This window comes from Carassius gibelio, chromosome B22 (genome assembly GCF_023724105.1).
Source record: "Carassius gibelio isolate Cgi1373 ecotype wild population from Czech Republic chromosome B22, carGib1.2-hapl.c, whole genome shotgun sequence".
NCBI classification, from domain to species: domain Eukaryota; kingdom Metazoa; phylum Chordata; class Actinopteri; order Cypriniformes; family Cyprinidae; genus Carassius; species Carassius gibelio.
This window is the reverse complement of record NC_068417.1, coordinates 994,435-1,022,101: the sequence shown is the minus strand read 5'-3', so window position 1 is coordinate 1,022,101 and position 27,667 is coordinate 994,435. Positions and strand designations below refer to the sequence as shown.

The 27,667-nt window shown below is 35.9% G+C and overlaps 1 protein-coding gene and 2 long non-coding RNA genes across 4 annotated transcripts in view; 2 read left to right on the top strand and 1 right to left on the bottom strand.

Annotated features, from left to right (window-relative positions):
- Nucleotides 1-27,667, bottom strand: part of LOC127987626 (uncharacterized) — a 459,131-nt gene that overhangs the window by 216,403 nt on the left and 215,061 nt on the right. The gene's annotated exons all lie outside the window — the stretch shown is intronic.
- LOC127987560 (uncharacterized) overlaps nucleotides 1-27,667 on the top strand; it is a 1,055,570-nt gene that overhangs the window by 973,070 nt on the left and 54,833 nt on the right. The gene's annotated exons all lie outside the window — the stretch shown is intronic.
- On the top strand, nucleotides 25,100-27,628 carry LOC127987643 (uncharacterized). The gene is made up of 3 exons (XR_008161299.1): nucleotides 25,100-25,164; nucleotides 25,621-25,682; nucleotides 27,414-27,628. It is a non-coding gene; the product is annotated as an uncharacterized LOC127987643 (long non-coding RNA).

Sequence of the window (27,667 nt, the reverse complement as noted above, 5' to 3'; positions counted from 1 at the left end):
TCGTGCATGAGCAGATTGGTTTCTTCGCTTGAGAAGTGTTCAGCTTTTCCGACAACAAATTCCACCATGTAAATAGCGACCCGCCATGTTGTGAGCGCTTCTCGATCTTAAAGGGAATGGGAGATGACACTCTGATTGGATTATTGAACATTACACCCATTACTTATTAAGAGAATAGGGACAACCCATTCCAAAAATGCACCCCGGCGCACGGACCATTTCCGTCTTTAAAATAGCAAAAGTGGATTTGGACACACCCTGAGTGCACCTGCGCTGTGCGCTTTACACTTTTCATTTAGATAATTAAAATGGGGCCCAAAGATGAGTAAATGTACTTTAAAATCAATCCTAAATGTAAGGACCTGAGCACTGGTGTGATATGCTCAGATTTTCAGAGCGGAATATTGAGAGGAGCGTCAAACCACGCAGACGAAGAGAGTGAAACATGCGTGCTGAACACTGCCATTTATTATTGTTATTATTATTATTATTATTATTATTATTATTATTATATGTAGCCTGTCTTTTTTGCTCGCATTTTTGGCCATTTTTGACTTCGATAATTTGCAGATGTCGGTGCATACCTAAACTGAACAAAATTATAAATGCAACACTTTTGTTTTTGCTCCCATTTGTCATGAACTGAACTCCGAGATCTCAGACTTTTTCTGTGTACACAAAAGTCCTATTTCTTGCAAATATTGTTCACAAATCTGTCTTAATCTGTGTTAGTGAGCACTTCTCCTTTGCTGATATAATTCATCCACCTCACAGTTGTGGCATATCTATATGTGGCGTATCAGGATGTGTTTGCCTTCACAGAGAAGGGGAACTGGCAATTTACTGGGTCCAACGTTCAGTGTGAAAGGGGCTTTAGGCTGGCCACAATAAAAGGCCACTATGAAATGTGCAGTTTTACTGTATTGATTATTGGGGGGTATCCCGTCATCTTTATTTTACTAACTTACTGCATGCAGAACGTGTCCCAGCTGACCTCATCAGAAAAAAAAAACTCAACACTATATGCAGTTCAACTTCTTAAACTGCTTTTAAGAAGATATACTCTTGCATAACCTCAATGCATAAATTATTAACCTCCACATCTCCACCTCAAGAAACTCATCAAGATAGAGCAGCACTTTTAAATATATAACTCATTGCCATTAATGATATAAGCCTATTATTAATTTACATATTTTATTAAGTTTTATTCAAGCATGCTAGTTTGTTTCATGTAGGAAATTTTATCAATACAATCCTAATATATATGCAGTGTATTTTCTGTTAATCTAAAAATAATTGGTATAAATTAAATTTTTGTATTTAACAAATGTATTTTCATGTATCGAACCCTGGGATTTCATTTATTTCTCTTTTAGGCTAAATGATTGTGGCTTAACTGAAAAAATAAGTCCAGCTTTGGCTTCAGTTCTTGGATCAGATACCAATCTGAAAGAGCTGAACATGAACAATAATAATCTGCACGATTCAGGAGTGAAGCTGCTCTGCACTGGACTTAAGGATATAAATTGCAAACTAGAGATACTGAGGTAAGTTTTGTGACAATCATTAGTGTTTTGTTAAAATTTAGATCCATCTGTATGACTGATCTGGCTATGCTGGAAGATTAGGCAAAGCATGTGCTGTACCGAGAGCATGTTTAAAAGTGAGTTTTAGTGAGAGCACAGAATGGCTTCTCAGTCAGTACTGCTTTCTTTTTCCATGATTTTGGTGAGGGCATTATACATTCACATGATTTATAAAGGGAAGTGTTGTCACCATATATGGTTTTTTGGAGTCATTTCTGAATGCAAATGACCAGGAACCTCCTTTTTTTTAAGTCTAGATCTTGGCACGATGAGTAGACAGAGATCACTGGATCTCAATGTTCTGCACGAGTGAATCAGATCGCTGCTCTACTGCAGGATAAACACTGTACACTCAACACATTGACGTACAATATTTCAATGTTACAAGGACATTTTCAAATTATTGATGCTGGGTGTTTTTTGTGTGTCTTGTATAAGAGATTGCTGACTGAATGAGTTGCCATCATCATCACCACCAGTATTTGTCAAATGTCAGCTAAAACATACTGGTAAATATTAAGACTATAACTGAAGTGTTTTCTCTTTATGCAGTCTGAAGAACAACTGTATCACAGAAGGAGGTTGTCATGTTCTGGCTGCAGCTCTAAAATCAAATACTTCAAATCTGACAGAGCTGGATTTGAGTGAAAATAAACTAGGAGACTCTGGAGTGACAGAAATCTCCAGTTTGCTGAGAAATTCACAGACACTACAGATACTCAGGTCTGAATTTGGTTAATCTAAACATGAATCAATGAAAAGCTCCAGCTGGTCTGTAAACTTGTGCTCTGTCACAAGGAATGGCTCAGTAATGTGAAATTGGTTTGTTGGTGTAGAGACATTTATAAAATATTCACAAACAGATTGATTTTTGAGGTGATGGGAAATTATAATATCATAGTGTATTAAATGTTTTTAATGTGATTTTATTTATTTAGTATTTCTGAAGACTTTCAGACTGCAGTATCACTGAAGAAGGTTATAATACAGTTGCAATCAATATAATTCAGTCAATATAATTCAACCCCCTTGACCTGCATGCCATTTTGCTTTGGATAACATAATTTTATGAAAACAATTTAACAAAGGCATCAGTAAAGTGTTAAAGAAAGTTTGTTAATACACTTTTGAGTGATTCTCAGAATGGAACATTGAAGAATCATGATGAAATTCTAATTGGCTCTAAACGTCCATGCTCAAAATTATTCAACCCCCCAAAAAGTCCAGCAATAAACGCTGCCTGTAAGTACTAAGAAGCTTCTGTCACCTCTCTACTACAGTCTTGGTCCATTCCTCACCTGAAAAAGCTTCCAGATAACTGATAATCTTTGGTTTCCACTTTGTCACAGCTTTCTTCAAATTTAACCAGATATTTTCAATAGGAATTAAATCTGGAGACTGAACATCTATATTCTATGACTGATCCCTGAACCACGCAGAAGTAGATTTGGATGTGTACTTTGGGATAACTGTCCTGAAGGAAAGTCCATTGATCCTCAGCTTCAATCTTTGCACTAGGGGCATCACAATTCTTGTCAAAATGGCCTGATACTTCAAATTATACATGATGTCATTCATACAGTCATGGTTTCCACTTCCTGCTGCAGTAAAGCAAGCCCATAACTGGATTGTTTGATGATGGAGATGGTGTTCTTCTGCTTATGAGCTTTGCATGGGTTAACTCTGTGTATGTGTAACAGCTCAAGCTAATTATGTTTTTAATAGAGTTTCTAAAGACATAGTGTTTTATTCCCCACCATGCAAATAAGAGATACTCCACTCCAAAATGAAAATTTACCCCCATGTCCTTCCAAACCCGTAAAAGCTTTGTTCTCCTTTGAAACACAATTGAAGAAATTTTGAATGAAAACCTGGAGACTTTAGACTGCCAAGTAAAACAGCAATGTTGAATAAGGGTTGAGTAATTGTGACATAGCTATGTTATTAAAATCTTAAAACTCCAATATAATACATTATATAAGATAGTATATTGACATTATGACTTCTATATATGCAATTATATATGCAATTTTTATTTTATCCAGGATCTTGAGAAAAGCTTATATTTGTAAAGTACTGCAGTCTCTGAATGGTTGAGTAATTTTGATTGCAACTGTAGTTTATAATTGTGGAAATACAAATATTAAAAATAGCATTTGTTGTAGTTTGAGTTCTCCAGTATCTAACTTTACCAGCTTTACTGTGAAAAGAGTCCATTGAGGCCAAAATCCCTGTAGTACATCTTTTTTATTTTCTTCATTCTAGAACATGTACTTGTGTGACAATATGTGTTATAATGAAGAATAAAATATTTTTCTAATAGACTTTCAGACTGCAGTATCAGTGAAGAAGGTTATAAAGCTCTGTCTTCAGCTCTGAGATCAAACCCTTCACACCTGATAGAGCTGGATCTCACAGGAAATGATCCTGGAGAATCAGGAGTGAAGCAGCTCAGTGATTTACTACAGGATCCAAACTGTCAACTCAAGACTCTGAGGTGAGACCTGATGAAATAATACACAATCAATTATACACATTTTACATATATGTGTGTTTTTGTGTGTGTGTATATGTATATATAAAATATTTCACTAATTCAGCAAGGTACACAATTTGTTGTTGAAAATGATCAAACATGAATGATCAGATGCTTCAGCTGCTGTTTTTTATGATAAATATCTGCACACTTTAGTTGTGTTAAAAGTTACAGGTTAATCAGACATTTTGAGTCACTAGATGTGCTGGTGTTCAGTAGTTTGGTGCCTCAATAGTTAACATTTATAAGTGTGTTATTGTGTACATTTCTCAGAAACATATTCAGTGTGATTTATTATCCTGATTGTATAAATGTTACTGAATGCTAGGGGTGTAAGAAAATATTGATACACATGAGTATCACACTATTTTGTTTGGCGATACTGTTTCGGTTTTCTAAAACATAATATCGATATTAAAAAAAAAATCCTACAAGATTCATGGCAGTGGTTCGTTTTTAGTTTATTACCCGACCGCTAGATGGCAGTCTTCATCTCTGAACAAATCCTGAGTGACAGGAAAAACTAGCATTAGAGCACACCACTAATGTTAGTGTTAATGTAGTTCGCTTCTAATAATGGAGGGTTAAAGGTCCCATTTTTCAAGCTTTTTTGAAGCTTTGATTGTGTTTACAGTGTGCAATATAACATGTGTTCATGTTTCGGGTGTAAAAAAACAGTATTTTTTGCACAATTTACTTATCTGTATACCACTGTTTTCACTGTCATAAAAACGGGCTGATGACTTCCTTGTTCTATGAAGCCTCTCCTTCAGAAATATGTAACGAGTTTTGATTGTGCCAGCGGTTCCTGTGTTGTGATTCGACAGCAGCTGAGCGCACGCTGCCCTCCTGGAAACGTGATTGGGCAAGTTTTGGACTAGTTTTGAGAAGCAAGTGGGCAGAATTTGTTTTGAAAACATGGCAATCCTGATCTGAATGCACGTGCTGGAGATGTACTTATAATCACAGAACTGTTTTACTGATGAGGTGCGCGTGAAAATCGCATTCGATTTTTTGCACAGCCTTACCATCTAGTTAACAAAGCTAAACAGCGTTGCCCTTTGTGTAATAAGTTACAGAAACTCTTAAACGCACCAACTTAATAAAATACACTTGTAAAATATACAACAACACCTTCTCCAGACAAAGAGGGAACTGCTCCATCTTTCAAGAATAATCTTTGTGCGAATCCGGCATTAAACTGATTGAGATAGAGGAAGCTGTCCTCAGCAAAATGTGCTGCACATAGTTTTACATGTGGATTCAAATTTTCGGGAACAGAGTTGACCTGTTATCCAGCACCCCCCATTATGGGACTCACAGCTGAAAGTGCTCTACCAAACTTATAATTGTAACAGTTTCCTACTTCGGTGTGTTACAAACATAATTTTGGTGTCTTTGGAAAGAAGACCCTTTGGGCTTTACTTTTTATCAACCAGATTTGATAATGCTCAAAAATATTAAAAGTTATAGTCACTGGAGTGCCTTAATTTTTTTTTAACCAGACTTAAATATTTTTTTATTTGATATAAAAATACATGAAATTAGTCCTGGAGCAATCTAGAAAAGTAATGGGTTGAAAGTCACATGTCTCATGAGTTTCTATTTCAAATCTGAATAAGATATCATGAAAAATGAGACTCCTGCAATCTTTTTATGAGACTGTCTACACCCCCCACCCCCAAATATATTTTAAAAAATGACCAACAGTATTGAAGGTTTCTACAAACTATTTAGTCATTAAACATACCACTGCATTTTCTTTCCATTATAAAACACTAGACAGAAACTTAAACATCATATAAGTGATTTATTTGAGCACTAGAAAAATACAATAAGAATATTTGAGTAAGAAAAATAAGAATAGCAAGAAAAAAAAAGATTTAACTTTGTTTGCCAGTTACAGAAAATCCTGAGATTGCTAGAAATGAAGTAATTACAATGAATTACGATGCAAATAACTTTGATAATTCATTTTGGTAGGCGTGATCATACAGTAATAGCGAGCTGATTTGGGCTGATTTGCACTCAAACAGATGGTAATCATGCAGATACATTCACATTCAACATAAAACACACTCCCACATATATAAAAACTGTTGAAAAATAAAATAAACAAAAAAAGGTGATCGCTATAAGTTCCACCTCCATCAACTGACAGGTGCGTCAGAGCCCATCACAAGCTTTCAGGACGAAGCGCCAAAATTCAAATATACTATCTTTCACCTATCTTTCATTCATTATTTTCGTCTCATTCTGTTTGTGACAATGTACGCTGCAAAACCATGCCGTCTTTTTACTACCAAGACGCAGTTTCCGACCATGAGTTATTCCATAACGGACACAAACAGTTCTGTCACTGAAGAACTGAAATGTAAACAAATTAATTATGATCCATATTACAACGTTATTGCTTCGTTGGACCAAACGTGCTCCATGAGATGTCGTTCAGTGGACCCTTACCTTTCTAACTAAACCAGGATTTACAACTGTGGATGTGTTTATGACTCGTTATTACGATGGATCTGGTATGTACAGCGTTTCTAATGTTCATGTTTTTATGTGTACTGCTTACACAAATGTAGCAAATACAGTCTTTATAAGCCTTCCATTGAAAAAAAGCGATCTGTCGTCGATGCTTGAGGCTTAGATCTTTATAATGATAGTTTGTCAAGATTAAATTTGTCCCGTTTCATTTAATCTATGTGAAAACACTGACACGTGCGAGGTTAGGGGCTTTCAGGACGAGGGCGTCGGGGTGCTGGCTAACAGGTTAAACATAAATTGTAACCATTGATCTCGAAGTACAGCGTCCCTGGGAAGGCCAAACAGAGGTGATTGGACTCTGAGATGAAAATAACAGCGTTGGTGACTAACGTGGTGACTAACACACTCTTCAAACCCAGCTCTTCCTCTTCTCCGTGAGAGCACAACAAGTCCGCGCCCCCTTTTTTTGTGTATTCCTGTGGGCAGAGGTTAGTCAAAAAATGGTTCTAGTGACGACATTAATTAAGGAAGTAGAGGGATGTAGTCCAAACTGGCCGTTCGATGTAGGGGGCTGGGGGAGCGGATTGCGTGTTTCATTGTCTCGCCACCATGCTAGTGGATCTGCCGTAGAGTCAATTGGTTGTTTTTGGAGATAGTGGGTTAACTCCGTGTCAGCGCGCGCTCTGATCGGTAAAGGGGCAGAGATTTCAGACCTCCGTTTATTAAGGAGATCTGTCACAAAACTCATCATCCGCGCCAACGTTTTTTGGCCCGCCATCCGCTGATTCTTTTGCGGTCTATGGACGATACAATGCTTTGCTGATGCGAGCCGCAAAAAAAAAAATCCATTGTCTGTTCTAGAAAGGATGCAACAAAGATATTTAATGCTAATGTATGAGGCATAGGCCTACTCTGAGTTTCATTTACGATGAGATGCGCTCTAGTTCACAGTGCAGTGCAAGTGAACGCGGCGCGCTGGCGCTTCCATGTCACGGTTATCATTGTCTGCTATATTTGCCTTTTATTTATTAAAATACATGAAATTGGTTGATGAAAAATTTATTAAAATTAAGATAAAATTTGTACAAAACGAAATTCGTTTTTAAGAAAGGTTTTCTACAAAGCAAAATTTAATATAAAGTGGTAAATATCATGTCTGACGATTTACAAAACTTCATTAAGTGGTAAAAACCATGTCTCCCGATATATTGCGCATCTTATGATCCTATCTAAAAAAATGAAAATAATTTTTGATAAAATGTTTGTAAAAAATATTTTAATGACACGGTTTTGGCGGTTATAGAGTTTTAATGACGGTGTTCAACTATAACCGCCGGTCTCACGGTTATATACTAACCGTCACACCCCTACCGTTTTGTGTGTTTCATAATAACTTTACAACTTTTTAAGTATGGAATAATATAAATCCATTAAACGACAACACTATTTGATAAAGGTTCTCAATCAGAGTCTCATTTTCCATTCCCTAAAATAGCCAGTTGCGCTCGTGCTATGATGGATTTGCTATTTACACAGGGGAATTTGACAAACGCAAAGACAAGAATGCGTCTCTGAGATTAAACAGCGCTGCTCTAGTGCGAGTAAATAGCTTAATTCTGAGACATGCAATGGCTATCCATTATGACATGTAGGCATTTATATTTATCTGTAAATATATCACGACCTGTATCGTGATATGTATCATAACTAGATTCTTGGCAATACACAAGCCCTACTGAATGCACTGTACATAAATTTCAATCAAGCTCAGATTCACAACACCATAGATCTACTACAGCAGATCTATTACAGACCGCAAACATGTGATGTGTGTCAGAGAGGATCAGTGATAACAGACACACACACACACACATCTGAACCTGCAGTTCCTCTCATAATGAGCAGAATTACTGTTGCATCAACACAGACATCGGTTTAATAAAACTATCCAGAGATGGTCTGAACCCAGATCATGTTCTCTGTTAGTGGATCAGCAATCCAGTGTTTGGTGAATTCTGCTACATAATAATAGGAAGAGCCGGCATCAAAAGATCAACTAAATATATCACTATGAATGCTTAGCTGTCACAAGCTAGTTCTCTCTTTGCTATTTTTTTTTTTCATCTCCTGCTTAAAAGCCAGAAAGATCTTCAGATTTTTGAGAATCATGATCTGATGAGCTTTTGCCCCCCAAGTTTATTTTAAATAATTTACTTTTGACTTTTTTGAAATATTTGTATATTTAAATGTTCAACTGTTTAAACTTGATACTGAAACTTTCGTTACAAACAATGTTTGATAATCTTTAAATGTTTTGTGATGCAATGCACATTGAATTGATTCCAGCTTCATCTTCTCTTCTGCAGGTTTTTGGGTCCTGCTGCAGATGAAGGCTGTCAGTATGTGACTGGAATTGTGGGTAAAAACCCGTTACTCCTGAGAGAGCTGGATCTGAGTATATGTGAACTAGGAGACACAGAAGTGAATCAGATCTCTGCTCTACTGCAGGATAAACACTGTACACTCAACACACTGAAGTGAGTATCTTACATCATTTCACATGTTTCATTACTAGTAATGTTACCGTCGTCTATTTTAATTCTCATTTGAGTCCGACCTCATGTTATAAAGCTTGGAAGAGCCAGGACATTTTTTAACATAACTCTGAATGTGTTCATGTTTACTGACTACAAACTGAGGATTGAAGTCTAATTAAAAATAAAAAGTATATGTGTGTATGGGCTTGCATGCTTTATTTAAATGTAATTTCATAAAGGCAGGGTCAGTCTGGTTTCTGTCACTTCTGGGGCTTGATCGTCCATGCTTCCTCTGGGACAACGTCCAGAGTTTTTTGGTCAACTGGATCTCTGAGTTTAGGTTAGAGGAGGTTATGAATGAAGGTGGGGTTTCTTTGCATCTGGAGAGTATCAGTGGCGTGGATTATTTCATAAATTTAACCTCTTAGCCAGCACCCCGACGCCCTCGTCCTGAAAGCCTTTCAACTCGCACGTGTCAGTGTTTATGAATAGATTAAATGAAACGGGACAAATTTAATCTTGACAAACTATGTATCATTATAAAGATCTAAGCCTCAAGCATCGACGACAGATCGCTGTTTTTCAATGGAAAGCTTATAAAGACTGTATTTGCTACATTTGTGTAAGCAGTACACATAAAAACATGAGCAATGGAAACGCTGTACATACCAGATCCGTCGTAATAACGAGTCATAAACACATCCACAGCTGTAAATCCGGTTTAGTTAGAAAGGTAAGGGTCCACTGAACGACATCTCATGGAGCACGTTTGGTCCAACGAAGCAATAACGTTGTAATATGGATCATAATTCCTTTGTTTACGTTTGTTCTTCAGTGACAGAACTGTTTGTGTCCGTTATGGAGACACCAAAATTATGTTTGTAACACACTGAAGTAAGAAACTTTTACAATTATAAGTTAGGTAGAGCACTTTCAGCTTTGAGTCCCATAATGGGGGGTGCTGGCTAACAGGTTAAAGACATTAATAATAATAATAGCTCAGAACTCACTTTCAGACAGCAGGGAGTGTTTGAAATAACTTCTGTTTGAGATCTGATGTGGATTATGACTTGTCACCTTATAAGTGTGAAATATTTTTAAGAAATAAAGACTATGCACACTAGCCATTAACATTACCATAGTAAACATGGTAAGACCGCTTGAAGAAATCAGTTGTCAGCTTCTCAATCAGACGATCACAATAGTGTATTAGGTCCCACTTTATATTAGGTGGCCTTAACTACTATGTACTTACATAAAAAAATAAGTACAATGTACTTACTGTGAGCATATTGAATTGTAAAATACTTTTGCTGCTATTGAGGTGGGATGGGGTAAGGTTAGGGAGAGGGATGGAGGTATGGGTAAGTTTAAGGGTGGGTTAAGGTGTAAAGTGGGTCAACAGCGTAATTATAAATGTAATTACAGAAATTAAATACAGATGTAATTACATGTAGTTTTTTTTTAATATAAGTATAATGTAAAAATATGTATGTACACAATAAGTACATTGTACTAAATTATTAATTAAAATGTAAATACTTAGTTAAGGCCACTTAATATAAAGTGGGTCCGTATTATTTAGTGTAGTGTATAGTAACATGTTTTATCAGTCCTAACTCGTCTACGCTCCATGTAAATCTTTAACAAAACATGCAAACAAACATCTGCTTTTATCATGTTTAGGGGTGCTCCGATCACGATCGGCCGATCGTTATGCGCATCTCATCAGTAAAGCCGGTTCTCTAATCAGTGGTTAATTCCATCAGGTGCGTGATTTCACATAGAGCAGCTGTTACTACACTGAGCCGTTGTTAACTGAGAAGATGCGCAAATCCACTTCATTTTCAGTGTTTTTTGGCGCATCTTCTCAGTTAACAACGGCTCTGTGTAGTAAGAGCTGCTCTATTTGAAATCACGCACCTGATGGAATTATCGGCTGATTAGAGAACCGGCTTTACTGACGAGATGCGCATAATGATCGGCCGATCGTGATCGGAGCACCCCTAATCATGTTTGTTTTTTGATCGCGCTGGTTTCAATGACTTATCTATTATTCGTTTTCTGATAACTTCTTTGTTAGTGAAATGGAGTTGTGTGACATTGTTCCAGAGAGGCGTGTAAAGGGTGTTTTAATGAAGCGCTGAGGAGTTTCTGACCCGACGGTGGAAACACAGCGTGATTCTGGGCTCGATGCTACAGGTCTGAATAATTATGAGACACTGACACGTCATCAAAGTATTATAGTCCTTTACCACGTCACAATCTGTGTTTAAAACAATTAAAATTAATGAATGCTAACATTTTCTTCTATAAAGTGCAATACACACACCTCTGATACAATCTCAGAAAAGTATTCTGAGGGTTTCATGACCCTTTAAAAACTATCTTCCCATCCCCCTCACTGACCGTTACCAGTGATGCGCGGGTCAGTGTATAAACAACCCGCAGCCGACCGATGTTTTAAACTAACCTGCCCGCAACTCAGAATGCGAAAACACACAAAAAAACTTAATATATCCTTATTTTGTCAAGAATTATATTTAAAAAAATCATCAAAAAGCTCATAATTTGTACACAAATATTCTAGTCTGGCTATGTCTATTTTGATGTTTCTGCAAGTTCAGCAGACCGTGAGGTTCGGGTTTGTTCTGATCAGAGCTCGTGAGCGGAGAGCACATTTCTGAATATTCACTCCGGTCACTCATTCCGTGGAGTCGCTCGCTCCACTATTGTTCATTTAAGCCATTCGTGGACAAATCGCCCCTTTATATTAATTAAATTACTTAAATAGGCTATAGCCTACAGGATAATAAGTGTTATGACCACACACATAAGGCTTATCACAAAGAACCAGTTAAAGTAATGATTATGAATGTGTCTAAATTAACAAGGAGACATTTAATTGTTTAGTAATAAACTGGTGTTTTCTGTGTCGATGAAGTTGACGATACAGACTCGCCATGAACGCCAGAGAGAAATGCACATTTCAAATGGATTACATAATCAGAGAGTAGCCTATTTATTTTGGTTTGAATATTTTCATTTAAAAGTTGTCATTTCAAGCTTTCTGTAATATAAAGCCTATATTTCTCAATTCTGTGAGGCACATAAATGCAAGTGTTCATGCCGGCGCTTCATTACGTTGTCTGCTATATATATGCTTCTTATTTATTAAATACGGGCAACTGATTGATAAAACATTCATCAAAATTAAGATACAATTCATGCAAAATGAAAATCTTTTTAAAAGAGTTTTCTATAAAACAAAACTTAATGAAGTCATCAAAATCATGTTTTACCAAAAACAGCGCCGTTGCTCCCGAGTCTTCATCTTTTCTCTTGCTGCCTCCATCTCTACCTGCAGACTGAGCTCTGCGTCATCTTCAGTTATTCAGCCAATAGGCTTATGTATTTCAAAATCGTGTATAGTACTATATAAATTACAAAGGTTTAATTGCCATCTTTATTTCAAACGACCCGACCGACCGCGACCCGAATATCATTACAAATATTTTTGGATGACTCGTAACCGCAGGCACCCGCTCATTTTGGATCAGCCCGTGCATCACTGACTGCTACCTTGTTTGTTGCACTATATATTTGTGTATTTTTTTATATGTTCATATTTTTATAGTTAATCTGTCTATATTCTGTACTGTATATTTTACTTGTAAAGTTTATTGTTGTGTGATCTAAACATTTGAAAGTTGTAATGAGTGTTTCTTGTTGCTCATACAGCAGGTCAAATACACAATCCAATATCCAATCATTTCAGTTAATAATACCAAAAATACACAAACATTTCTCTTTTATCCAGTGGGACAGAACTGTTTTCATTGTGTTTATTAATGGGACACAACAGAATAGTTCTGTGCTGCTGTATCAGAACATATTCATAGTGTTTATTGATGCTTCATATCATCTCTCTGTCATCAAACACCAGATTAATGAATGTGTAACACAACTGAACAGAACCGGTCCAGACTGGGCTTTATTCTGTGCAGGCATTGCTTCTTCAGTCTGACCTGTTTCAGAGAAATATTACTGTACTTCACATCTACACACACAGACAAACCTACAGTTTTATTTAGATGTGCAAAGTTGAATCTGTGTAGCAAAGCTGATCAAGTCACTGGACAGAGCAGAGCGAATGCATTTACGTTGTAGTGATGTGCAGACCAGAATCAGTTTAAACACAAATACACAGCAGTCAGGACTTTTATTTAAGACCATATGATCCGTTTTAGACAAAAGATGAAATAAGAATTATATGACAGAAATAAAAAGATTAAAGATTTTAACACCTTTCACACAAAGTTGTCAGGGTTTTCAGCACAAATTGTACATGAATTATGAGAAGTATCAATTATTTGATTAAATGAACAAGTTTCGAATACCAAATTGTGGAAAATTATCCAAAGATGTTCAGACACTCTTCCTCTGTTTTTTGTTTTATCTCAAGACATTGTGACTTTATTAAATAGTTTTTTTTCTATATTCTCTCTTTCTCTCAGTGTAGGTTAAGATGCTGTGTTTGACAGATGAAGGTTGTTCTGCTGTGACTTCATGAACATAACGTGTCTGATTCATTGTGTTTTCTCTTTCTGTCTTCAGTCTGTGGGATTGCAGTATTACAGAGAAACAGTGTGTCATCCTGACTTCAGCTCTGAAATCAAACCCATCACACCTGAGAGAACTGAACCTGAGCAGGAATGAACTACTAGGAGACTCTGGAGTGAAACACCTCAGTGATCTACTGATGAACACACAATTCAAGCTGGAGAAACTAGAGTTAGTATCATTATACTCTACAGCAGTTACAGTCAGATTGATTTATCAGGGTACATCATTTATTTCCAAAAATGAATGTACCCTTGTGATCTTTAATGAAAATAACTATCACTTTCTCTCATAAACACATCTCTTCTCTCGTCTGATGATGTGAAGGAGGGAAAACCTGTCAGTCTCATGAGATCACAGCAATAGACAACAATTATCAGCTTTTAATCTAAAATTAATTCCTGAACTGCAGTTTTGTTCTGTTTTTAAAGCAGTTTCACTCAGATCACAAAATGTTGTACTTGTTGACTGCACACTACAATCTTAAAGGTCCCGCTTTTCTTGCTTTTTTGAAGCTTTGATTGTGTTTACAGTGTGCAATATAACGTGTTCATGTTTCGGGTGTAAAAAAACTGTATTTTTCACACAATTTACTTATCTGTATACCGCTGTTTTCACTGTTATGAAAACGGGCTGATGACTTCCTTGTTCTATGAAGCCTCTCCTTCAGAAATATGTAACGAGTTTTGTTTGTGCCAGCGGTTCCTGTGTTGTGATTCGACAGCAGCTGAGCGCACGCGGCCCTCCTGGTAACGTGATTGGGCGAGTTTTGGACTAGTTTTGAGAAGCAAGTGGGCAGGATTTGTTTTGAAAACATGACAATCCTGATCTGAATGCACGTGCTGGAGATGTACTTATAATCTCAGAATGCCTTTACTGACGAGATGCGCATTAAAATCGCATTCGATTTTTTTGCACAGCCCTAACATCTAGTTAACAAAGCTAAACAGCGTTGCCCTTTAAGTTACAGAAACTGTTAAACGCACCAACTTAAATAATAAAATACACTTACCGGTTGTGGTCCATAAACAACGCCTTCTCCAGACAAAGAGGGAACTGCTCCATCTTTCAAGAATAATCTTTGTGTGAATCCAGCATTAAACTGATTGAGATTGAGGAAGCTGTCCTCAGCAAGCTGTCGTTAGCTAAATGTGCTGCAAATAGTTTTACATGTGGATTATAATTTTCAATTAACCTAGTTAAAAATAAATTGTAACACAAACGCAGCTCTTCCTCCTCCTCCGTCTGAGCGCAACAAGGCCATGCCCCCTGTTTGTGTATTCATGTGGGCGGAGGTTAGTCAAAAAAATGTTTTAGTGACATCATTAATGAAGGAAGTAGAGGACTGTAGTCCAAACTGGTCGTTCGATGTAGGCGAATTCTGTTAAAATATCTCGCTTGGCATTGAACTTTGAGCTTTATAATTTTACAGATATTATTTATACTCTAACAACAACATTACACACTAACTAAAGTTTAAAACATGGGATCACGAAGAATGGGACCTTTAAAATATCTTGAGTTAAATTTTCATTTCTGAACAGAATTTTCTTTATTTTTTATATATAAAAGCTATTTTAAATTTTTTGCTATTTTTAAGATGCTTCTGTAATTGATCCTGTATCTTAATTACATTATAAATCACAAACCTCTTTTTCTCTTTTTTTTTCTTTTGGTCTGAAAGATTCTCCAGACTTGAAATGTAACTAATATCCTCAATATCCTAGTTTTTATGGCTGTGTAATTATTTATTTGTATTGTTTTCAGGTTTCCACAACATTTTATTTATTGCACTGTATGGTGTTAACAGATGATGAATTACTCACACATGAACATAACGTGTCTGATTCATTGTGTTTTCTCTTTCTGTTTTCAGTCTGCGTGAATGCAGTATTACAGAGAAACAGTGTCTCATCCTGACTTCAGCTCTGAAATCAAACCCATCACACCTGAGAGAACTGAACCTGAGCTGGAATCAAATAAAAAACACAGGAGTGAATCACTTATGTGACGTACTGAAGGATTCATGCTGTAAACTGGAGAGATTGAGGTCAGTAACATTCACAGACAAGAATCAAAATGATGAAAATCACTTTGTTTAACTCTTATGTGCTGTTCAAGGTCTTTTCAGACCCCAAATGATGTTTGCTGAAATAAAAACAAATGTTCCCTTTATCTAAATGACATGAGACTTTGTACGGTTGTCAACACTTGGTAGATCTACAAATAGAAAATTAAACTGGATTGATATCTGGTTGTGTGTTAGTGTGAAAAAAGACTCTCTCTGGAGAGCCCAAACAGCACGAGTGTCGTCCCCAAACGAACAGCACATAAGAGTTGAACAAAACACTTTATACTCAATATCTCATGATGAATGTGTTCACATTATATTTGTGAAAGATTCTTCATCTTAATGATTTGTTTGTAAGATGATCTCTCTTCCTCTGTTTGTCTCTTTCTAGTCTTCGTGACTGTGGCATTACAGATGTTTCTTCTTTAACTCAGTCTTTGACAAACACAAAAGCTCTGCAGTTTCTAAAAGAGCTTGATCTGAGATATAATAAGATTGGAGACTCAAAGCAGAAGCTCATTGATGTGCTACGAGACTCAAACTGTGAACTGAGGTGAGTAAACTTCACTTTGTGATATTAAAGAGATTCATTTACCTCTGATATCTGAACAAATATATACTTTCAGATATTAGTGAAAAGAGTTGATCAAATGATCATCAAGCTTTATTTCAAAGGGTTTGTGTCAGAATAAAATGTAAAGTTGATAAAAATGTTGAACACAAAGGAGGAAAGAGAAGAAAAGCAGACTGTCACAGCTTTCTACAGCAACAGCTGCTTTATTAATGAGATCAGTAATAGTGAATCATTAGAGTTTGAAATAGATTTGTTCAGATTGTAGGAAAACGCTGGTAAAATCAGAGCAGATTCAGCTTCAACTCACAGTCGTCCAGCATCACATGATCAATGTCTCTGTCTCTTGTGTGTTTTTACTTTGACAAGCAACACGTCACATTACTTTACACTTACTTTCTGTAAGAGATAATGTACCTCCAGCCGCTTGTTATCACAGAATAAACCCGACAGGGAGATCAGGACTTGTGTCCTCCTGAAGAGACTTATTCTGTGATAACATCCGGCTGCATCTGCATTATCACACTTATTATATGCTTTCTTGACACACAAGTGAAGAATTAGACACAATTTAGATTCAGCTAAACACTTCTGCTCAGTTAGCATCAACTTGAACAACAAGACACACTTTGAACAATGTCTCCTCAAGTCTACTATTAACAGGAATCTCCTGCGGTTTGGTTTGAGGGTAAATCCAGTCAGTAACTGAGGCACAAGCTAATAGCAGTTGTGTTTGAATGAAACGAGTGAGAGCGCGGTGCTGTGATACGAGAGAAGTCAAAGAAACGCCCAACTCAAATACCATATGACTGTGTGTTATTCTGCTGCTAATGACACACACCTAATGAATAACACACCTCCGAATGTCACGACTGACCAATCAGAATCCAGTATTCCAGCGAGCTGTGCAATCATTTCACTTATTTACTGAGACCAACACAAACATGTTTCAACTAGAGACAAACAGCTTTAACTAGTGACACATTTAACTGAAAGATTTGTGTTTGTTCCTTGTCATTTATTATATTTGCTGTTCACTCGTTAGTGTGTGTTTCTCTTTATATTGACTCAATAGAGACACAAACAGACAAACATATGAGTGGAATTAATGTATTAAAATTATAAATGTATTTAAAACACAAATATTGTTTTAGAAATATATATGAAAGATCATGTGAATATCACTTTAACACAAAAGAAACTATAATTGTTTTTCTCTCTCTCTCTGTTCCACCTTACAGTGTTGATGATGAAGTCCCTGACATAGTTAAATCACCAAAAGCTGCTAAATGCAGAATCTCATAATGTGAAGTGGTCTTGAGAGGAGCAGTAAACATCAGCTGAAGATCCACAGAAGAGCTTCACTACTGTGTCTGAGGAGAAATAAATGTGTGATAAATGTGTAAATGTGATCCATACAGGTGAAGAGACTCAGACTTTACAATCAAATAATGCAGCATGTGTGTTAGAAACATGATATTGAATGATTAATGTTGCTTTAGTATTCAAGCAGATGATCATTGTGTTTAATGTAAAGCTGGAACAGAGGAGGAAGAAGCTCAGATGAGTCTGTCTGGCTCTTCAGTTTAATAATATTTATATTAAACTCATTCATAATGATTCAGATGTTTAAATCTGATTGTCAAGTGCAGCACTTACATGAATCAAAAGATATAAAGCAAATCTACAATGTGTCAAATTTCCATGTTATTAATGGAATTAATGGAGACGCAGAGAGATTTCTGATAAACCATGTTTTATTTATTTGATAACGTGATTTGTAACTATCTGTACAATTAAACACAATGTAATTATGGTAGGTTTGCATTAATTAAAAGATCACTGTTTGCATTCATGTGTTTTTATCAATGTTTATTTGTTTTGTGGAAGATCTGCAGCATAAATAATTATCTGTCTATGAGCAGTACATGTATATTGTTATTGTTTTGCATTAATTATCAGATTAAACAGATATTAAAATTAGTCATGTATTAGTTCACTGTGTAAAATAATAAAATATGTTGTGAAAATAATGATGAAACAAACTGATGTATGTGCACAATTGAGAAATGGATCCTTATGTAGATAAATCGCAGCCCATGTCTCATGTGGTAAATATTTCATTAAAAAAAATCAATGTAATACACACATTTTCGAGAAATAAGTAATTTGTACATTCACATAATTGGTAAGGTAAAAATACATTATGTAGCTGTGTATACACACCATTCGTTCAACTTTCATTTAGTGAACAGTAGGGAACACTAGTGTATTTAATTCATTCACCAGACCCAAACATACACAAGTTTCAAATATCTTCGCACACACTCGCAAGACCGGAAATCCAAGATGGCGGAGATATGCAACTAGCCCATAGTTTTTTTTTTTTTTTATTGCAGTTTTTAGAACAAAGAACATAAGGGCAATAACATAAAACAGAATTCAAACAAATGCTTAAAAAAAGAAGAAAATCAATAAAAAAATAAAATAAATACACATCTGTAAACTAATACAAATAATAATTTATTCAAAAAATAGATTTAAGGCTTTAAAGTAACTTACAGTTTTTTTTTTTTTGGCTTTTTCATTTCTTATTTCTTTTAAAGTACACAGGTAGTGACCCATTTCTATTTTGAAATGAGTAAAATTAGGATTTTTCCCTGCCCATTTACATTTGTGAATAAAGAATTTTCCATATATAATGAGTAAATTCACAATATACCAAATTTTGAAATCAATAGTATACTCAAAAAAAATAAAAAAACATAATTTTCTTCAAGTTGCAATTAAATATTAATACTTTGTTTAACAAAAAAAAATAGATCACACCAAAATAAATTTGAATAAATACAATCATAAAATGAACAATACTCTTATTTTCGCCAAAAAACACACTTCAAGTCAATATCTTTACAAAACTTTGCAATTACCGGTTTTACAGGATAAATACGATGAACAATCTTTTATGATACATCTCTAATTTTATTTGTGATACAAAAACGTCTGGAGATCTTAAAGGTTTCTTTCCAGTTGAAATCTTGAAATTGTGATCTCCAAAAACCAATGGCTAAAGGAACACTGGAAATTTGGCAAATCTTTCTAAGATAATTGCTATTACATTTTTGTTCTTTTTTATTTATACCTTCCAATTTAAGATTGAAATCTAAATTTAGTTTTTTGACTGTATCATTTCCTGATAATTTCCTAAGTTCTAAAGGGTTGGCATTAATAACCATCATATACTCCTTAACCGGTATATAAAATGAAAATTTTTTACAAATTCTAAATATGTAAGCACATGACCATTACTACTATTCAAAAGTTGAGAAACCAACAAAATAGTTTTACTAAACCAATTACCTAAAAAATAGATTTATTTTGGTGTGTAATGTAATTATTATTCCAAATTAAGCATTTGTGGGGGGTAATTGTGTTTGTATATAATCATCCATGATAACAATACCTGTCTGTGAAAATTGGAAAGTTTTATGGGAAGCTTGCTAATATTAAAATTACAATTAAGACTAGCCCATAGTCTTTGAGATTAAAATAGGGCTTGGGCGTCGTGATGTCATTACTTGGCATGGCCGCCACGTTGGTAGCCTCCTTTACTGCCACTCGGGCTACTGCGCAGTGTTTAGACATACTCCCTCTCATCCGTGTGTCTTAATTTGATTAATCAAAAATGTATTTCAACCATGGTAAACCGTTGCTGTATTGTGGGGTGTAATTGTCACAGTGTGTCTGGTCTGTGTATCACTGGGTGTCCACTAGAGGTCTCACTTCCCCTTATCGTCACTGTTCATTGTTTTCAGCTGTTTTCACTTACATCGTTTGCACTTGTCTTTAAATACCTGGGTTGTTTCTGTCCTTGTTACGGAGTCCTTGTTTAATGTCGATGCGTTTTACATGTCCATCAACTCTTGCCCTTGTCTTGCTTTGCCTTGCCCTGTGTTCGTGTCCTGTTAATGTTTGGTGTTGGATATTCTGGTTTTGACCCTGCTTGGACTGTTTACCCCTCTGGATTTGCCCTATATTAAACTGCTTACCTGCTATTGGATCTCTCCTTGTTTTCTGTGTTGCCTCACGTGACAGTAATAGCGCAACACATAATCGCCACGGGGGAAATAAAATGAGAATGGATTCACTTTACACCGCTTTCCTGCTTGGAGGCGCGACCACGGAGACCATAACATCTGAATATTCATTTATATAGCTTAAGTCAACATTGAAAATAAGGGAAATTTCTTGGGTTACTCATCCAAAATACAAATTTTACAAAATACAAAATATACATTTCAAAATTCATCTTTTTGTTGCTATCCCTCTGCTGACAGCAAAAATTCATACTATTAAACTGCTGCATTAACTAACGTTAAGCGATTTGTGAAGCTAGGTCTAACGTGACTTTAGTTACAGATTGACGTGAAGTCGTGCTCTCACAACAACCACGCTATCTTAAAAAGCCCAACATCACGTTAAGGTTGCTTTCAAGTAAGAAAAACGATGCTTTGAAAACATCTGTTTCGCTGGAAGGACAAGGAGTAGCAACAGGACAACAACACAGAGACTTGACAGGTCTGATGGAGGGGCTAACGGGATATTTTACAGGAAAATACTAAAACGGGAAGACAGTGGGAAAACAGTTCAAATACCCCGGAAAAAACGGGAGGGTTGACAGCTACTAACTATACTTTTGAAACACAGTTAAAAGTCCATGTGTGAAGGGTTGTTAGCACTAACAGTTACTAAACTAGCAGCTAGAACACATCTTACCTTTGTCCGGATTACTGTATAGTGTTTGTCGGCTTTATGATTTGCAGTTCCTGAACCCATCCATTTGTGAACTGTACATGAGACTCCAATGACTTGTAGCTTCAGAGATATTGTGAAGTTTAGGCGCTCCCAAAACAAACAAGGTAGCCGAAGATATCTGTAATATCTGAATATATCTGGAATGCAAAAGTGCGGCAGGAAGTCTCCGTCGGTACGCCACTCTTTGTTGGGAATTTCATATGGATTCAAACTGTTAATAGTCTTGATTTTGTCCACATACAGGTCCCTGGCATCCCTATTTAGCGTATCCCTATAAATCCCAAAACCTTTTCGCGATTTTAACATATTTTTTTCTTTCTCCCAACTCTGTTTCTTTTCGTTCAACTTGCTGTATGTTTACATTCGCGAGGCTAGCAACAGGGCCGCCACGTCCCAGAATGTAACTCGGCGCCCAAGCCCTATAAGTGTGTCCTGTCCCAAAGCGTAGTATGTTGAGAAAAGTATGACAAGTCCCAAGGATGGTCTACTATTTCAGGTCGATTTTTGAAGTGTGGATCTGTCCACACTACAATGACTAAAATTACCCACAATCCATTGTGCTTTGGTGAAGGATTCGGTCCAGAACAAACAGGAATAAAACGTGTTAGAAAAACTACAAACGTGGCAGATCAAGGCAAAGTTAAAAGGTAAAAAACTGTATTATTTAGAGATGTTTAAGATATATACTGTGCTAAATTTCCTACACCTTCTACTTTATATTATTTATTCTCAGGGAGGTAAATTAAGTCAGATCTGCTCTGTCTCATAAACGTCTGAGTTCATCTTCACAAAACCGGTCACAGAAGACTTCTCCGTGGTCTGTTCTTAGTTATAAATCAATGCCATCAATGTTATATACAAGTCAGTTTATTTATTACAATTAGTAAATATTCTACAACTACTGTGTCAGTATTAGATAAAGTATAAATGTGAGTAAGTAGTTAGCTCAAGGCAATATCAGCGCTGGTTCTGGAGTCGGAGAGCTCTTCAGCATCTGATTTGATCATCACTTCAGTCTTTTATAGACAGCAGGTGGATCCAGTGTCTTCTGACATCACACTGGAGATCCCCTCAAAAGACCTTGCATCTTCTCTTTTTTCTTCTTCTGGATTCTCTGCTCTGCTGTCTTTTACACTTGATCTGAAACACAGCCGCTGAGGTAATGTCCAGCTTCTTTTCTCTCTTATTCCCTCACTCCCATATATGTCTGTGCTTTTCTGTCCTTGGTCGAGAGTAGATTGATTTGTTCTTGCTCGTGTTCTGTGTCTGAGGACAAGCATCGTTGTCTTGCCCTCTGTTCAGCCGTGCTTCAGGACTCGTAGTACAGAGATCCGGCAGCTCGAGTGGTCCACAGACACGTCCTGCCAGCTCTGAAGTCTCCTCTCACCTGAGCAGCATTCAGCTATCGTTTATGTTATTCTGTGTTTTGTGACGAGAATAAAGGATCTCCTTTCTCACCACTCTACATCTGAGTCCTCTATCAATCCCAAGCTGTGACACCAGGAAATAAACAAGATATAATACACCCTTAGACATAATATATTACCTAAATACTTTAAACAATCAGGCAGGGTGGTTGTATTCTCATGCATATTACCCAACTATATATATATATATATATATATATATATATATATATATATATACAAACCCGATTTCAAAAAAGTTGGGACACTGTACAAATTGTAAATAAAACAGAATGCAATGATGTTGAAGTTTCAAATTTCAATATTTTATTCAGAATACAACATAGATGACATATCAAATGTTTAAACTGAGAACATGTATAATTTTAAGGGAAGAATAAGCTGATTTTAAATTTCATGGCATCAACAACTCTCAACAAAGTTGGGACAAGGCCATGTTTACCACTGTGTGGCATCCCCTCTTCTTGTTATAACAGTCTGCAAACGTCTGGGGACTGAGGAGACAAGTTGCTCAAGTTTAGGAACAGGAATGTTGTCCCATTCTTGTCTAATAGAGGCTTCTAGTTGCTCTGCTGTCTTAGGTCTTCTTTGTCTCATCTTCCTCTTTATGATGCACCAAATGTTTTCTGTGGGTGAAAGATCTGGACTGAAGGCTGGTCATTTCAGACCCGGATCCTTCTTCTACATAGCCATGATGTTGTAATTGATGCAGTATGTGGTCTGGCATTGTCATGATGGAAAATGCAAGTAGGGCTGCAGGATTTTGGATAAATTGTGAATCACGATTTTTTTGGTCTCATATAGAGATCATGATTCCACCACGATTCTTTATTATTATTATTATTACTATTATTACTATCACAAGTATATAAATTAATACTTTTATTTTGCAAGGATTCTTTAAATTGATCAAGTGTGACAAAGACATTTATAACAAAATATTTCAGTAACACTTTAGAATATGTAACAGCTATGAGTTGCTTATTAGCATGCATATTACTAGAATATTAGCCATGTATTAGTGTTAATTAAGAACATATTAATGTCTTATTCTACTTGACCTTATTCTACATCCCTAATCGTAACCAATACCTAAACCTAACAACTACCTTACTAATTATTAATAAGCAGCAAATTAAGAATTTATTGAGAGAAATGTCGTAGTTAAAACTTAACAAGTGTTACCAATATTTATTTAATTATATTTAACATAAATTTTGTTCTTCTGAACTTTATATCAAAGAAACCTGAAAACCTGTTTTCAACTTAATAATAATAAATGTTTGTTTTGTTTTTTAACAGCAAATCAGGATATTAAAATTATTTCTGAAGATCATGTGACTGAAGACTGGAGAAATGATGCAGTCAATTTTACAGTTTTTGCTGTACTTTGGATCAAATAAATGTAGGTTTGGTGAGCAGAAGAGACTTTAAAAAACATTAACTTTTAACATTAACTAACTTTTGAAGGTAGTGTATATATAATATATTTAAAATCCCAGTTTTTTATATTAGGAGGATGAAAAAGTTGTTTAAATCACTGATTCAACGACTCACTCATAAACCTACTTCCCTTGTTTCATTACTGGATGAATCAGCGTTTTTGAACTATTCTCTTGAATGAAAACTTAATTCATTGACAAATACATTTTTAAGACACTTGTGCAATGGACACGAGCATTATTTGAAGCGCAGTACTTTCAAAAGGGGATTTGCTCTATTTTGATTGCTGCCATATAGATGTCAATGTTTATAATCTGAACTATAAAGTTCCCAGTATTTATGTGGTAATATGAATAACTGTAAGACTGAAATAATACTGTGTAGTTGAAAAGACAGTTTGTGAAGATGTTTCTTAACCAAACATGGTAACTGCTCTCTCTGTGTTAGCGGCAGTGCGAGCACGGATCTGAATGATCCGGTAAGACTTTGTCAAAAGAGTTTTAGCCAGTAACGGCGAATGGCACGGTGGATTGTGTTCACTGACAATGTTTTCTATAAGTATTCCTGAGCCCATGTTGTGATTTCCATTACAGTATCATTCCTGTATGTGATGCAGTGCTTTCTAAGAGCTGAAGATCACAGGCATCCAGTATGGTTTTCCAGCCTTGACCCTTACGCACAGAGATTGTTCCAGATTCTCTGAATCTTTGGATGATATTATGCACTGTATATGATGCATATACTATGTCCAAAAAAGAGAGCAAATACATCAGTAACTTCATAAATGCATAATTAAAATAAGAACTATGTCTCAAAAAGATTGATTTTACTCCATTTATTTTTGTCTTAGAATATCTTTATTGTTAGCTGTTGTTGTTTTTGTCATTTATTCACATTAAGTCTGAAGCTTGAACTTTGACCTGCATTTGTTATCAGACCCGGAAGACAGGAACAGGTTTGTTTCCTTTTGTAAAGTGAATGGCGACTGACTCCTACAAACTTCTTCCTGCTCTCATTTTATCAACATTGAAAGAAACGTCTAGATGATGAGACCTCAAAATACAGGTATCATATATAAAGTTTGTTTTGTGATACTTAATTGTGACATGCAACATTAATTGTTGACTTTAGTTCATTTATGAATGTAATTGTCAGTTGAGTCTCTCTTTCTCACTCCCTGCTGCTCTTTATTCAGCACTTCTTGGCTGAAAGTGCAGTGAGTGTTTTCTGAAGAGGGTCTTCCAGCAGCCATGCATGTCTATTTACAATTTAGTCTGATCTATAATATAAATATACTTTTCAACTTGAATGAGGTTGTGTGATTTGATTTATATTGTGATGTTTCTTCTCTTCTCAGTTCTTACACACTGGAAGCAATATTGACATTTCCTCACTGCTATTCACGATGTACTTTGATTAAGTATTTTGGGTGTAATACATTATGATTACTGGCTGATGTAGTGGAAAGTAAAAGTTGTGTGAACATGCCCTCTGACCTTCCCTATTTTACTTTGTTAACAGACTGTTCTTGTGGAGTTTCCACACACAACTCGAGCGGCCATCAGGCGCAAGTGCAACAATGAGTAAGTCTGTGATAGTTTGTCCCTTTTATCAAACATTCCTGCTCTTAACATTTGTACAGCATTTGTTGTTTCTTAAACTGTTGTACTGTCCAAATACCCACACTTGCCATCTTTGGACTTTTCCTTTATTTGGCCAAAGGGAGTGTGAAGATCACAAGTGTGTGTCGATCTCAACATGACCTGATGACTGTTTCCCAATCCTGATCCTGGAGAACCCCAGCACTGCACGGTTTTGGTGTCTCTCTTATCTCACAAACACACTTTTGAGGTCTTGGAGACTTCACTGATGAGCTGATGAGTTGAATCAGGTGTGTTTGATCCGGGACACATCTCAAATGTGCAGTGTTGGGCTTCTCCAGGACCAGGATTGGGAACCACTGCCTTATGGGACACACTTAAGAGTTTACAGAGATTATTATTTTTTTAGTTTCAAATTTGCATTTTAAAATAAACTTCTAAATGTCTTTTCAATAGTCCCTATTAAAGATGACAATTTAATTTGTGGTGCTTCTAATTAAGTGATAAAAAGCAGTTGCAAATGATGTACAAAATAAATATACTTTTCTGTGCACCAAGAAAACGTGCAACACTTTGTTTTACTACCAAATTATTCTCAATATCTAATTATTATTATGAATATTTCACATACACTGGAAAGGTTTCTGTGAAGAACTAAGTGTTGTATAGTGCTCAGGATCAGGAGTAAAATAAAAAGTCTTTAGCTTCAGGAGTAAAATGAAACGCCTTTAGTTTCTACGCCGCCCGCAGTTGGAATCAGCTTCCAGAAGAGATCAGATGTGCTAAAACACTAGTCACATTTAAATCTAGACTCAAAACTCATCTGTTTAGCTGTGCATTTATTGAATGAGCACTGTGCAATGTCCGAACTGATTGCACTATATTTTCACTGTTTTATTTATTATTATTTTTTTATGTAAAATCATTTTCTAACTGTTTTTAAATGTTTTAATCATTTTAAAAGTTGTATTATTTTTCTTCATGATTATTTTACTTTCTTTTATGTAAAGCACTTTGAATTACCATTGTGTACGAAATGTGCTATATAAATAAACTTGCCTTGCAAACGTGTCAGTCAAATATATAATGTTTGATTTTTATAAAAGTATGATTGTTGCATTATTAAATAGTTAATGTATCCCTCAAGACTTCTTAGTGTAAGCGTGTATAAAACAGACTCGTATCTCAGTTTGTTACAGACATTACAAGCAATATGTTGCAGTCTTTCAACCGATCTTGTGTTGAGGTCTGAAGTTAGACACATGGTAAATGTGGTGGCACCCAACCAGGTGCATGACCAAATCTGGTAATTGTTGGTTATATTATTTTAGAAAACCTTTTTTTCATTATCTCTTCTTTTTATTATGTGTATTCTTTGTCAAAAACGTTGTCGGATATTGCATAAATGACATAAATTAAGGAGATTGCATTAATAAAACTGCATCTGCAAATTAAAACTCAATGGTCAATGTGTGGATGAACTGAAATCCCATGAGCTTTAATAGGACTATCTTCCATCACATAATTGTGTTGTTAAAAGCCAGGAATGACATGCTAACTGTCCATGCTAGAAGGCCTTAATCTTGCATTATCCAGCAGATTCATCAAGGTATGATGCTATGCCTTCAGTTATGAATACAAAGCTTTTCATCACTTCTCGTTTTTAAGATTGCAAAGTGAAAACCCTTGTTCATCTTTTATTTTTGACCCCAGACTCTCAAGAGGATTTGAGAAGTGAACGAGGGCGTGCTTCAGTGGGTACATGATGTCAGACAGTGGGCTACTGAGGGTACAGTATTTTACAGACAGTCATCGAAGTAGTTTATTATTGCAGTGTGCTAATCATGTGAAGAACTGAGAATCTGTGCCATGCATGAGAATTAACGAAGGACTTGTCTTCCTGTTTTGCTTGCTATAAACTTGTGGGCTTGTAACTCCACTGAGACTGTAAACACTGATTTGGGTCT